The following is a 13757-nucleotide window of genomic DNA, read 5'->3' as shown; positions in this document are numbered from 1 at the left end:
TTTGACCTTTCCTGAATTCTGGTTGGTGGTAGCTTGTTAGATCCTTGTTCTTGTCAGGACCGCCTGTTGTAAGATGATTCCTGCGAGTGGTTTCTCTGGTGCCTGGCAAGGGCAGGTAGGGAGTGGTTCCCTTAACAGTTTGTCTTTTGGTTTTCTTGAATAAGGTCCTTCACAGAGCAAATGTATAAATTTTTAAATGTCAGTGTTTTCATTAATTTATCTTAAAAATTTGGTCAGTTGACTTTTTTGGTGTGTGTTAGAACTCATCACCAGACCAAAAGTCACATAGATCTTTTGTTGTTTTCTAAAATGTTTATATTTTTAAACTGAATTGTGGTGTCAGTGGCAAAGTTTGTGTTTATGTTCATTTCATTCCATATGGTTTTTAAACAGTGATTGATGATTGCTTTACAATATTGATTTGTCATACATCAACATGAATTAACCATGAGTGTATGTATGTGCCCTCCCTCACGAGTCTCCCTCCCACCTCCTACCCATTCCCACCTCTCTAGGTTATGACAGAGCCCCAGTTTGAGTTCCCTGAATCATACAGCAACTTCCCATTGGGTGTCTATTTACACGTGTTGGTGCGTCCATGCTGTTCTCTCTCTAGTTCCCCACCCTTGTCCCTAAGTCTGTTCTCTATGTCTGCATTTCCATTGCTGCTTTGCAAACAGATTCATCAGTACCGTCCTTCTAGATGCCATATATATGCTTTAATATACGATATTTGTTTTCCTCTTTCTGACTTACTTCACTGTTTAAGAGGCTCTAGATTGATCTACTTCATGAGAACTGACCCAAATGCATTCCTTTTTATAGCTGCATTCAACAGAGTTTTTAATTGTTCCTTAGCCTCGTTTTGAGAAGGGTCTGGAGGTGTTCGGCTCCATTTCAGTTTGGGTTTCCAGTCTTAGTGCTCACAGCAGAGCTGGTTCTGGATGAGCCCTCTGGGGTCTGTGAGCGCGGTGCCGCCCGCTCTGCTCTGGTGGCCCACAGGGGGCGCCCAAGCCCACTCTGAGCTGCGGGCACAGGATGTTTGGCCTTCAGACTTGGCTGCGTGAGCAGCCGGCAGGAGCTTTGTCTCCTCAGGACCGTCAGGGCTCAGGCTTCTGGATAACCCGGCTGCGTCCAAGCTGAGAGGAGTGGGGTTGCCTCAGTACCCACCAGCAAGGAGGTGCTGCGAGAGGGAAAAATGTGGATGAAGTAGTTTCCTGTGTCCAGCTAAGTGCTGACCGGAGGTCCATCCCAGAGGACTCAGGAGGGAAAGAGCTCCATGTGGAAAATAGTGGATTTTTAGTTAGATTTCTGTATAATATAGAAAACTAAGATCATGGCATCTGATCACACCACTTCATGGCAAATAGATGGGGAAACAGTGGAAACAGTGACAGACTTTATTTTGGGGGGCTCCAAAATCACTGCAGATGGGGACAACAGCCATGAAATTAAAAGACGCTTGCACCTTGGAAGAAAAGTTATGACCTAGACAGCATATTAAAAAGCAAAGACATTACTTTGCCAACGAAGGTCCGTCTAGTCAAAACTATGGTTTTTCCAGTAGTCATGTATGGATGTGAGAGTTGGACTGTAAAGAAAGCTAAGCACCGAAGAATTGATGCTTTTGAGCTGTTGTGTTGAAGACTCTGGAGAGTCCCTTGGACTGCAAGGAGATCCAACCAGTCCATCCTAAAGGAGATCAGTCTTCAGTATTCATTGGAAGGACTGATGTTCTCGTTTGAAAAGACCCTGATTCTGGGAAAGATTGCAGGAGGGAGGAGAAGGGGACGACAGAGGATGAGTTGGTTGGATGGCGTCACAGACTCAATGGACATGAGTTTGGATAAACTCTGGGAGCTGGTGATGGACAGGGAGCGACTGAACTGAACTAACTGACTGATGATATAGAGGATGACCAGTGATGTTCCTTAGTGTAGGGTGGTCACTGTTTCTTGAGAAGACTGTCCTTTCTTCTTTGCAAGTTTTTGGCTTGATCTTCATGAACTAACTGGCCACACACATGCGGGTTTTCCTGGGCCCTCTATTCTGTTCCTGTAGTCCATGTGTTGGTGTTTGTGCCAATTCCTCACCGTTGTGGTTACTACAGCTCCGGGATGTCGTTTGAAGTCAGAGAGGAAGATGCCTCCAGGTGTGTTCTTCTTAGAGTCTTTTTGGCTGTTCAAGGTCCTTAGTTGTTGCAGGCTAATATTAGGAATGTTTCTATTTCTATGAAAAATGCCATTGGCTATTATGTTGTGATTGCAGTCTGTGCGTTTGCTGATGGCTTTGGTTGGAATGGACAGTCTGCTCATTGTTCCAGTGCTTGAGCATGGAATATGTTTCTATTTATTTGTGTTTTCTTCAGTTTCTTTATCAGTGCTTTCTAGTTTTCTGACTACTGGTCTTTTATGTCCTTGGTTAAGTTTGCTGCTCGATGTTTTATTCTTTTTGATGCAATTATAAATGAGATTTTCTTAGTTTTTGTTTCTGATTATTATTAGTGTATGCAAACACCACTGATTTTTGTATATTGATTTCAAATAATTGAACTTTACTGAATATATTCTAAAAACTTTTTGAGAAGTGATGTGGAAAATTTGATTTGTAAAATCTGTTTCTCCTGCAGTAGGTCATCCAGAGGACCCGAGGCATGACGGCTACTAATAGAGTCTTCCCACAGTGCTTCTTGACAGTGTAGACTCCTGCATGGGCAGTGAGCATCACAACTTCCCTTGAACTTGATCTAGGTAAGTCTTAGCCTCTATAGTTTCATGCTTGTCTTTTATGAGTTTCTTCTGTGTATTAACATGGTTGTTTTGATAAATAATTTACTTTCCAGTAATTTAAAATGTACAAAAAACTCCTAATAATGGTAAAAAGTACTCACATTTACCACATCACCTAAAATACTCCGTGTGTTTTATCCAAAATGGGTGGCATACTCCTGTGGAACCAGCACGAAACCACCGAAATCAGGAAATTACATGGTTTCCACATTATAATGTAATTCACAGGCCCACTTCCACTTTCAGCAATTGTCCAAGTGTACAAATATATCTTTTTTCCCATCCTCAACTAGTTTCTGTTTGGAATGTCACTGAGATCCTGGGTCATTTGGACAACCTTGTGAATTTAAAGCAGACAAGGTGAATATGTGATGTGGGTGGCGTTTTCTGTATGGATTTTTTTCACTAAAGATGTTTGTAGTGTTTATTCATGCTGTAACACATATCAATACTACATTCTTTGTTTTCCATTGTAATTAAAACTAGATAACATGCCATTTACCATTTAAATCGTAAGCATACAGTGTTGTAGTATGAACTACCTTCACTTGTGCAAACCAGTTTAGTAACATATGTCCCTTTTGTGTGCTTTGGAGAAGCCCCGGAAATTGAGTCAGTGCTTGAAATGGCCCAGGATATCACCTTAGATACCATCTTAATCTAAAAACAAAACAAGGACTTCCCTGGTGGTCCAGTGGCTAAGTCTCCTCTCCCAAAGAAGGGGACGCAGGTTCAATCCCTGGTCAGGGAACTAGATCTCACATGCCACAACTAAGAGTTTGCACATCGCAGCTAAATATCTGGCTTGCCTGAAGGAAGGTCAACCCGGCGCAGCCACATAAACCAAAAAAGAAATATTAAAAAAATAAAAACAAGGAAGGAAGGGTATGGTTGTTGTGCAGATTTATGTCTTAGCCTTTCCTTTCGATAAAGAGTTTCACAAGACTGTCTTCCTTCTATCTAGTGTAGAGACAGACTTCCTTTGAAATGAGATTCCTGTTGTAAATGTGATTCACAGAAGAGCCATCTTGACTTGAGTTCCAGAGACGATCATGTGTCCTTTAAAAAAAAAAAAATTAGGTCCAAGTAATTCTCATGCCGAAGAGCTGTATTTCGGGGTAGCATTTGCTCCCCCTCAGTTTGGATGTATCCCCATTTGCTTACACAGTCATCTATGGAAAACAACCTGCTATTTGAAGGTTTGTCGCTATTACAAGTATTGGACACTTTTTCAAAGCCATTTTCTAAATACTAGATGTGCAGTGTTTGATCCTCAGGTGAGCTTTGTTTAGCTTTGGGGAAAAAACAGCTAAGTTGCTCTGGGGCATGTGGGACCTGCCCAGATAAGGGATTGAACTTGAGTCTCTTGCATTGTCAGGCACAGTCTTTAGCACTGACCTCCAGGGAAGGCCCCAGGTTTTGTTTTTTGTTTTGTTTTTTAAGTTTACTGGTTCTAATAGGTGTGTAGTGCTACTTCACTGTAGTTTTAATTTGTAATTTCCTAATGATATATGATTTTTGAGTATTTTTGATATGCTTATTTACTAGCTGTATTTATTTTCTTTGGCCAAGTGTTCAGATCTATAAATCTTTAATGAGGTTGTTTGTTCCAGATTTTTTCAGTATTATTTGAGACAACCCTTTATCAGATATGTATTTTGTAAATGTATCTCTTTGTGGCTTGTGTTTAGGTTTTCTGAATAAGGTCTTTTACAGAGTTTAAATTTTTAACTTTTTAAAGGTCATGTTATGTACGGTAAAGCGTCTGCCTACAATGCAGGAGACGCGGGTTCAATCCCTGGGTCAGGAAGATTCCCTGGAGAAGGCAATGGCACCCCACTCCAGTACTCTTGCCTGGAAAATCCCATGGATGGAGGAGCCTGGTAGGGCTACAGTCCATGGGGTTGCTAAGAGTTGGACATGACTGAGCGACTTCACTTTCACTATGTATTTTATATCCTTTTTTGGATAGACTTTAGATTGTTGTTGTTGTTGTTAAAATTCATAAGCAAAACTGAGGTACTGTAGATACAGCTTTGCATTTTGTCTGTTGAGAAGTTTGAGTGAATTTGATATAAGCTGTAAAATTTCTTTCTATTTTTATTTGATTGCATATGGTTTCCAATTATTTGTATAACAATTTTGAGAGATGTCATGGGAAGTCAGTTTCCCCAAGTGAAACTGCGTCCATGAAACATCAACTCTTTTCAGCCACTGGGAATCATTTTCTGCTTTTTCTGTCTTTGAATTTGACTTGCTTTGAGATGATTCCACTATCTCATAGTAGCGGAATCACAGGATGTTTGTCCCGTTTTGGTCTGGTTTGTTTCACTTAACATAATTACTATAAGGTTCATCCACATTGTAGCATTGTCAGGATTACCTAATTTTAAAGGCTGAATCATATTCAATCGTGTGTATACCACAGTTTGTTTATGGAATTGTCTGCCCATGGACACTTGGATTCCTTCCATTTTTTGGCCAGTGTGAATAATGCTATTGTGAATATGAGTGTAGAAATGTTTATTTTTTTTCAGCCCATTTTTTCAAACCTTTTATAACCTGAATTGGAAATGACATATTGTATGTTAACTTCATTCATTAGTTTTTGAGGAATTTCTGTAATGTCTTGCACAGTGGTTACACCATTTCACTGTATTTTTTGTATGGTAGAATATTGTTGAAGCTTTTGTATGTACCTTATTCTGCATATTCATTCATCCACTGATGGACAGTTGAAATGGTTCTACCTTTGGGCTATTGTGTATAATGTTGCTATGAATGTTTGTGTACCAGTTGTTGTTTAAACATCTGTTTTCAGTTTATTGATGTGTATATCCAGAAGTGGAGTTGGTGAAGTAAACAGTAAGAATATTTTTATCTTTCTGAGGAAATGCCAAACTATTGTACATATAGTCTGTACTACTTTCCATATCCACAAGCAAAGTGTAAGATTTCTGGTTTTCTACATTGCTGTTAATATTTTGATCTTTATTATAATCGTTTAGTGAATGTGAACAAATATTGCACTGCGATTTTAATCTGTATTTCCATCATTACAGACAGGAAATATACCTAAGACAATTTTTTAACTCAAACCTCAGCATCTTGCTTAGTAGCTATAGCTGTTGCATTACCAAACACTACAATTAAAAAAAATACCCAAAATCACTCATCAAAATTCATTAGAACATCACAACCAATTCTACCATGTTAATAAATCCAAGCTCACTACAAATTTATGAAGATTTTGAAAAAAAGAAACTTATAAAATTAACAACAGAATGCAATGAATGTCATCAATATTCTTACATGGAATAGAAACATGACAATCAAATGAAAAATCATCATTGTGTTTTGACTGTAAGAACAGTAATGACCAACATGTGAAAATTCAAGATTTTAATCATAATTGTTAACAGTGTATTTTATTGAGCTACCATCCCCATCAAATATAATAATGAAATTCCGATTGCTTTGTATTTGTTTACTTTTGCAAATGAAATCACAACAGATTTATTTCTAGCAATTCATTATACATGAAATACAAGTCATATGTACCAATATATATCTAAGGATTATCTGTTCCTTGCCTGGAAATGGAAGTTCCATGTTCTTTTTTATTTATTCATGTAGCAAGAACCCTGCGGTGTGGGTTTTACATCTTATTATAATTATAAACATCAGAATCAGCTTACTGTTTCTTCATTAGCCATAGCATTTATATGTTACCTGTATAAATGTCCTTTTGAGGAGAAACAGTTATGTCAAATTTTGTTTTATCCATTCCTCCCATTGGCACTAAGTTAGTCAAAAGAATCAGAGGAGGATTCTGGTCCTCATTCGATTCTTTGCCTTCCATTTTATCCTCCTTTTTTTTTTTTAAATTGCAGTTTTAGCAGTCAATTAACTACTAATCTTTCATGAAACAGAGTCTAGTAATCCAACAAAAATCCCATCCAATTATAGCAAACTTTCACTTCATCCAAACTACAAAGTTGAGGATCCCTTGATTTCTTTGTTCTTATTAATAGTCTTACTAATTCTAATAGTATTCTCATCTGACCCTCTAGGAGACCCACAAAATTATATACTCTAGCTAATTTTTAAATGTAAGACTCTGGTTAACTAGTGTTCAATTATAAAAGAATTGAAGTCAAACAAGACATGGGAATACAGCTTTGTATAGAGGGGTTGGGCTGCCCTGGTGTCTCAGATGGTAAAGAATCTGTCTGCAGTGCAAGAGACTGGGGTTTGATCCCTGGGTCAGGCAGATCCCCTGGAGAAGGGAATGGCTACCCACTCCGGTATTCTTGCCTGGAGAATTCCATGGACAGAGGAGGCTGAGGAAACTGTCTCTGGCGGTGCAGCTCTCAGGGGAATGGGCCGTGTTAGTCACCAGTCCAAGGGCACAGGGCGAGGGGAGGGGACAGGAGGCTCCTCTGGCTCTAGGCAGGACTCGGGGGCAGGCGGGGTTCTAGGGAAGAAAGGCCTGGCTTCATCCCAGGCCTCAGCAAAGAGCTGCCACCTGCCAGGGGGAGCTCTTCTTTGTAACCTTCTGTGTACCTAGGCTGACCTGATCACATGGACTCTTACAAATGCTGATTTGAGGTAATATCCACCTAGGACAGCTCCCAGAGCCTGGCCCTGCCACGTGGGCTATTCTTTCTGCTAGAAGAGCTCGGGGCTCTGCCCTCACCAGCACTAGGAGTGGCAGTGCTGGCATGCTAAGTCGCTTCAGTCGTGTCCAGCTCTTTGTGACACTATGGACTGTAGCCTGCCTGGCTCCTCTGTCCATGGGATTCTCCAGGCAAGAATACTGGAGTGGGTTGCCATGCCCTCCTCTGGGGGATCTTCCCAGCCCAGGGATGGAAATAGCATCTCTTAGGTCTCCTGCACAGGCATGCAGTTATCACCTAGGAAGCCCCTAGGAGTAGCCGAGCCCATCTTTTCTCAGGCCCCCTCACCACCACCCCAGCCTCCTGGGAGTACCTGGGGGTGGGGGGGAGCAGGCAGTTTCCAGCTGGAGCCACCTGGGTTGCCCAGGCTTTCTATAGTCAATATTCACTTGCTCTGTTCTTGGGACTTCAAGTTTCTTCTTTGTCTCAGTAAAGGTGTAAAGTTTGTTTTGGCCATGATATTGTCTTTGTCATTCTATGTATTGACCTGGTCTATTACAATCATTGAAAACTTGTCTTGTTTGCATTTTCTTTAAGTTAGAATGGTCAACCAAATAGTCATCTCCCAGAAGGTGAGGGATCAAATTTGCAAGGTAGCTGTTTTCTCAGAACACTTGATTAATCCATTATTATTGGGCCCTCTTTCTTTTGTTTCCTAACATATAGCTGATTTACAATGTTGTGTTAGTTTTCAGTATACATCATAGTGATTCAGTATTTTTGCAGGTTATTTTCTATTTTAGGTTATTACAATATATTGAATATAATTTCCTGTGCTATACAGTAAATCATTGTTGCTAATCTATTTTATGTATAGTAGCTTGCACCTGCTAATTCTATATTACTGATTTATCCTCCCCTTCTATTCCTTTTAGGAACTGCATATTTGTTTTCTATGTTTATGAGTCTGTTTCTCTTTGGTATATAGAGAAACAGTATTTGTATTTTTTGGTATTTATATTATTTTTTAGATTCTACATATTGTTTGTTCTACAAACAATATTTGTCTTTCTCTGATTTATTTCACTAAGTATAATATTCTCTACGTTGCTACAAATGGAATTCTTTCATTCTTTTTATGGCTGAGTAATTTTCCACTGTATATATGAACCACATCTTATTTTTATCCATTTATCTGTTGATGGACACTTGGGTTGCTTCTGTATGTTGGCTACTGTAAAGCTGCTATGAATATCAGGGTGTGTGTATCTTTTCAGATTTTTTTGGATAAATACCTAGAAGTGGGATAGCTTGACCATATGTTAGTTCTTAATTTTTTGAGGAATCTCAATACGTTTTCCACGGTAGCTGCATCAATTTATATTCCCACGAATAGCACGCAAGGGTTCCCTCTTCTCCACATCATCAACCAACACTTGTTATTTCTTGTCTTTTTATAATAGCCATTCTGACAAGTGTGAAATGATATTTTGCTGTTGTTTTGATTTGTGTTTATCTAATAATTAATGATGTTGAGCATCTTTTCATGTGCTTTTTGGCCATCTGTTTCTCTTCTTTGGAAAAATGTCTATTCAGGTGTTCTGGTTTTTTGATTGGATTGTTTTTTTTTAATTGAGTTGGATATTAACCCCTTGTCAGTTGCATCATTTGCAAATATTTTCTTCCATATTGTAGGCTGTCTTTTCATTTCATTAGTGGTTTCCTTTGCTGTGCAAAAGCTTTTGAGTCTGATTCAGTTCAGTTCAGTTCAGTTCAGTCGCTCAGTCATGTCCGACTCTTTGCATCACCATGAATTGCAGCACACCAGGCCTCCCTGTCCATCACCAACTCCCGGAGTTCACTCAGACTCACGTCCATGGAGTCAGTGATGCCATCCAGCCATCTCATCCTCTGTCGTCCCCTTCTCCTCCTGCCCCCAATCCCTCCCAGCATCAGAGTCTTTTCCAATGAGTCAACTCTTCACATGAGGTGGCCAAAGTATTGGAGTTTCAGCTTCAGCATCAGTCCTTCCAAAGAAATCCCAGGGCTGGTCTCCTTCAGAATGGACTGGTTGGATCTCCTTGCAGTCCAAGGGATTCTCAAGAGTCTTCTCCAACACCACAGTTCAAAAGCATCAATTCTTCGGCGCTCAGCTTTCTTCACAGTCCAACTCTCACGTCCATACATGACCACTGGAAAAACCATAGCCTTGACTAGATGGACCTTTGTTGGCAAAGTAATGTCTCTGCTTTTGAATATGCTATCTAGGTTGGTCATAACTTTTCTTCCAAGGAGTAAGCATCTTTTAATTTCATGGCTGCAGTCACCATCTGCAGTGATTTTGGAGCCCCCAAAAATAAAGTCTGACACTGTTTCCACTGTTTCCCCATCTATTTGCCATGAAGTGATGGGACCAGATGCCATGATCTTCGTTTTCTAAATGTTGAGTTTTAAGCCAACTTTTTCACTCTCCTCTTTCACCTTCATGAAGAGGCTTTTTAGTTCCTCTTCACTTTCTGCCATAAGGGTGGTGTCATCTGCATATCTGATATTTGTTAATTTACTTTTGCTTTTCTTTCTTTTCCCATGGGAGACTGATCCAAGAAAACATTGCTACAATTTATGAGATTGTTTGCCTATGTTCTCTTCTAGAAGTTTTATGGTTTCATGTCTTACATTTAAACCATTTTGAGTTTATTTTTGTATATAGGGTGAGAGAATGTTCTATTCTCATTGGTTTACATGTAGCTGTCCAGTTTTCTCGCACTCCTTGTTGAACAGATTGTCTTTTCCCCACTGTATATTCTTGCCTCCTTTGTCATAGATTAATTGACCATAGGTGCGTGCATTTTTTTGGCTCTCCATGCTATTCCATTGACCCATGTGTCTGTTTTTGTGCCAATACCATGCTGTTTGATTACTGTAGGTTTATAGTACAATCTGAAGTCTAGAAACTTATTGCCTATAGCTTTGTTTTTCTCAGGATTGTTTTGGCAATTTGGAGTCTTTTGTGGCTCTGTATAAATTTTCGGATTACTTGTTCTAGTTTTGTGAAAAAAAAGTCTTGGATATTTTGATAGGGATTAAGTCTTTAGATTGCCTTGGGTGGTATGGTCATTTTAACAATATTAATTCTTTGACACCATGAACACAGTATATCTTTCCATCTGTTTGTGTAGTCTTCAATTTCTTTCATCAGTATCTTACAGTTTTCTGAGTACATGTCTTTTACATCCTTCAATAAGGTTCCCTAGTAGCTCAGCTGGTAAAGAAACTGCCTGCAGTGAGGAGACCCCAGTTCGATTCCTGGGTCAGGAAGATCCCCCAGAAAAGGGATAGGCTACCCATTCCAGTATTCTTGGGCTTCCCTGGTGGCTCAGATGGTAAAGAATCTGCCCACATTACAGGAGACCTGGGTTCAACCCCTGGGTTGGGAAGGGAAGGGAACAGCTTCCCACTCCAGTATTCTGGCCTGGAGAATCCCATGGACTGCATAGTTCATGGGGTTGCAAAGAATTGGACACAACTGAGCAACTTTCACTTTCATTCCTAGGTATTTTATTCTTTGTGATGCAATTGTGAAATTGTTTCTTTCTCTTTCTGATAGTCTGTTGCATCAGTTTTGCTTTTAACATACTGATCAGTCAGGACCTATAATTATCATGAACTATGGATGTGAGAGTTGGACTGTGAAGAAAGCTGAGTGCCCAAGAATTGATGCTTTTGAAGTGTGGTGTTGGAGAAGACTCTTGAGAGTCCCTTGGACTGCAAGGAGATCCAACCAGTCCATTCTAAAAGAGATCAGCCCTGGGTGTTCTTTGGAAGGAATGATGCTAAACTCCAGTACTTTGGCCACCTCATGTGAAGAGTTGACTCATCGGCAAAGACTCTGATGCTGGGAGGGATTGGGGGCAGGAGGAAAAGCGGATGACAGAGGATGAGATGGCTGGATGGCATCACCGACTCGATGGACGTGAGTTTGAGTGAACTCCGGGAGATGGTGATGGACAGGGAGGCCTGGCGTGCTGCGATTCATGGGGTTGCAAAGAGTCAGACACTACTGAGCGGCTGAACTGAACTGAACTGAAAGTCCACACTATTCTGACTTCCTTAATTTTTCCTACTATTGTTTTCCTATTCCAGCATCCTAAACTATGTTTCAGAGAAGGCAATGGCACCCAACTCCAGTACTCTTGCCTGGAAAATCCCATGGGCGGAGGAGCCTGGTAGGCTGCAGTCCACGGGGTCGCTAAGAGTTGGACACGACTGAGCGACTTCACTTTCACTTCACTTTCATGCATTGGAGAAGGAAATGGCAACCCACTACAGTGTTCTTGCCTGGAGAATCCCAGGAATGGGGGAGCCTGGTGGGCTGCCGTCTATGGGGTTGCACAGAGTCAGACACGACTGAAGCGACTTAGCAGCAGCAAACTATATTTAATCATCATCTCACCCTAAGCTCTTCTTGGCTGTTGCAGTTCCTTAGACGTTCCTTGTTTTTTATTACCTTGATAATCTTAAGGAGTACTGGTCAGGAATGTTATAAGATACCTCTCTATTGACATGTGTCTCACATTTTTCTCATGATTAGACTGGAGTTGTGGGTTTGGGGAAAGAAACTGGAGAAGTACTGGCCATCACATCATATAAAATGTGTGTACCATCAACATGACTTCTCTTGATGTTGACCTTGATCATTTAGCCAAAGTAGGCTTGTCAGATTTTGCCACTGGAAAGTTACACACACATTCCTTTGCAGAGAGCAGATTTGAAAGTCAGTCACTCTGTGTTCACACCTAATTAAAGCAGAAGTAATCAGGTTCCACCTCCTGGAGGGCAGAGGATCTATATAAATTACTTGTAAATTTTCTGCAGGCAAGCTTGTTTATTCTCTGTCACTTATTTGTTCAATCATTTATTTGTATCAATATGGATTCCTCTCTTACTAATCTTTTTCAAGAACCAGCTTCTGGCTTTGCTTTTCATATTTGTGTTTTGTATTCCATTGGTTTTTGCTCTAATCATTTTATTTCCTTAATTGTTGTTTCCTTAAGATGATTCTGTTTTCTCTAATTTTTGGAGTTGAATGTTTACCTCATTTGTTTCCTTCTTGCCGGTAACTGCAGAATAAGGAGGAATCAGCAGCTCCCCCCCCGACCCCGCCCCAGAAGCCCCCTCTACCCACCCAGGCATCCTCGCTGGAACTCTAGAAACAGCCAGGTTGGGTGTGAGACCCTTGGCTTGTTCTGACACTGCCCTCTCTCCAGGGACGTGAGCTCCTTCACCCTCCTGACTGTCCTCCTCAAGGAGTCTTCACATTATATAAACATCCCACTCTCTTTAAATTTCCATGAGACTTGTTTTGCCGTAGAAATGTTAGGGGAAACATGCTGACTGAAACACCCTCCCTGGCCACGTGCCATAGTAACCATTTGTGTGAGTTATTTTATAACAGGACGTCCTGGTGAGGAGCTCAGAACTAACAAGTCACCACCAATGGGAAAGGTCAAAAGGAGAAGCCACGTGTCCAACCACCTCCCAGAATCCTCCTCGCTGGCGTCCATCTTGGCTGAGCAACGTGTGCACCACCAGGAAGGACCCTGAGTCAGAATGATTGGCCAAAGACAACCTGGAAACCAATCTCATCACCATAAAACCCGAGACTGTGAGCCACGTGGCACAGCAGTCCCCTGGGATCCCTTACTCTTCTGCTCTCCTCCCAGGAGCCCCTTCCCAATAAAGTCTCTTGCTTTGTCAGCATGTATGTCTCCTCAGACAATTCATTTACATGTGTTAGACAAGAGCCCCCTTTTGGGCCCTGGAAGGGGTCCCCCTTCCTGCAAAGGAAAGACAAGAGTCACTTTCTATTGACCTTCTTTAAAGGCTTGGCAAGAATCCCACAGCCCTGACAAAGACTCTGTATTGCCCCTGATGGTTTGGCCTTCATGCCGTCTTGTGGGCTTATGATTTTTTTTCTATACTTTTTAGAAAAGTACATTTCCAAATGTGCTCAATTCTTAGTCCCAAGAGGTGATCCCAGAGTTAGCCACCAGGTAGAGGACAATCTTATCAATTACACTTCCAGCTGGTTCTGTAAAAGTAACAGGAAAGGCTTCTTGCCTCAGAGTTTTAACACTCTTTCCGAAAGCACTCCAAATTTTTACATTTTCTGTAGATAACCATATTTATAAAGGGGATAGGTAAAAGTAAGACTGAATAAGCTTATTTATTCACATGATTTAGCAAAACCACAATATTTATCTAATTATCTTCTCAGGAAGGTGAAACTTAAAACTCCTGTGAGCAGCCCCTGAGAATTCCACACCTGCTCCCAGCTTTGTCCCAAAGC

General features: G+C 40.8%; 1 long non-coding RNA gene across 1 annotated transcript; it reads left to right on the top strand.

Moving 5' to 3' along the window:
- The first annotated feature begins 1942 nt into the window (after positions 1–1942).
- Positions 1943–13168, top strand: LOC123327882. The gene is made up of 2 exons (XR_006542559.2): positions 1943–2750; positions 12864–13168. It is a non-coding gene; the product is annotated as an uncharacterized LOC123327882 (long non-coding RNA).
- The last annotated feature ends 589 nt before the right edge of the window (positions 13169–13757 follow it).

This window comes from Bubalus bubalis, chromosome 10 (genome assembly GCF_019923935.1).
Source record: "Bubalus bubalis isolate 160015118507 breed Murrah chromosome 10, NDDB_SH_1, whole genome shotgun sequence".
NCBI classification, from domain to species: domain Eukaryota; kingdom Metazoa; phylum Chordata; class Mammalia; order Artiodactyla; family Bovidae; genus Bubalus; species Bubalus bubalis.
Note: the sequence above shows the minus strand (reverse complement) of the source record. Positions and strands in the feature narration are given on the sequence as shown.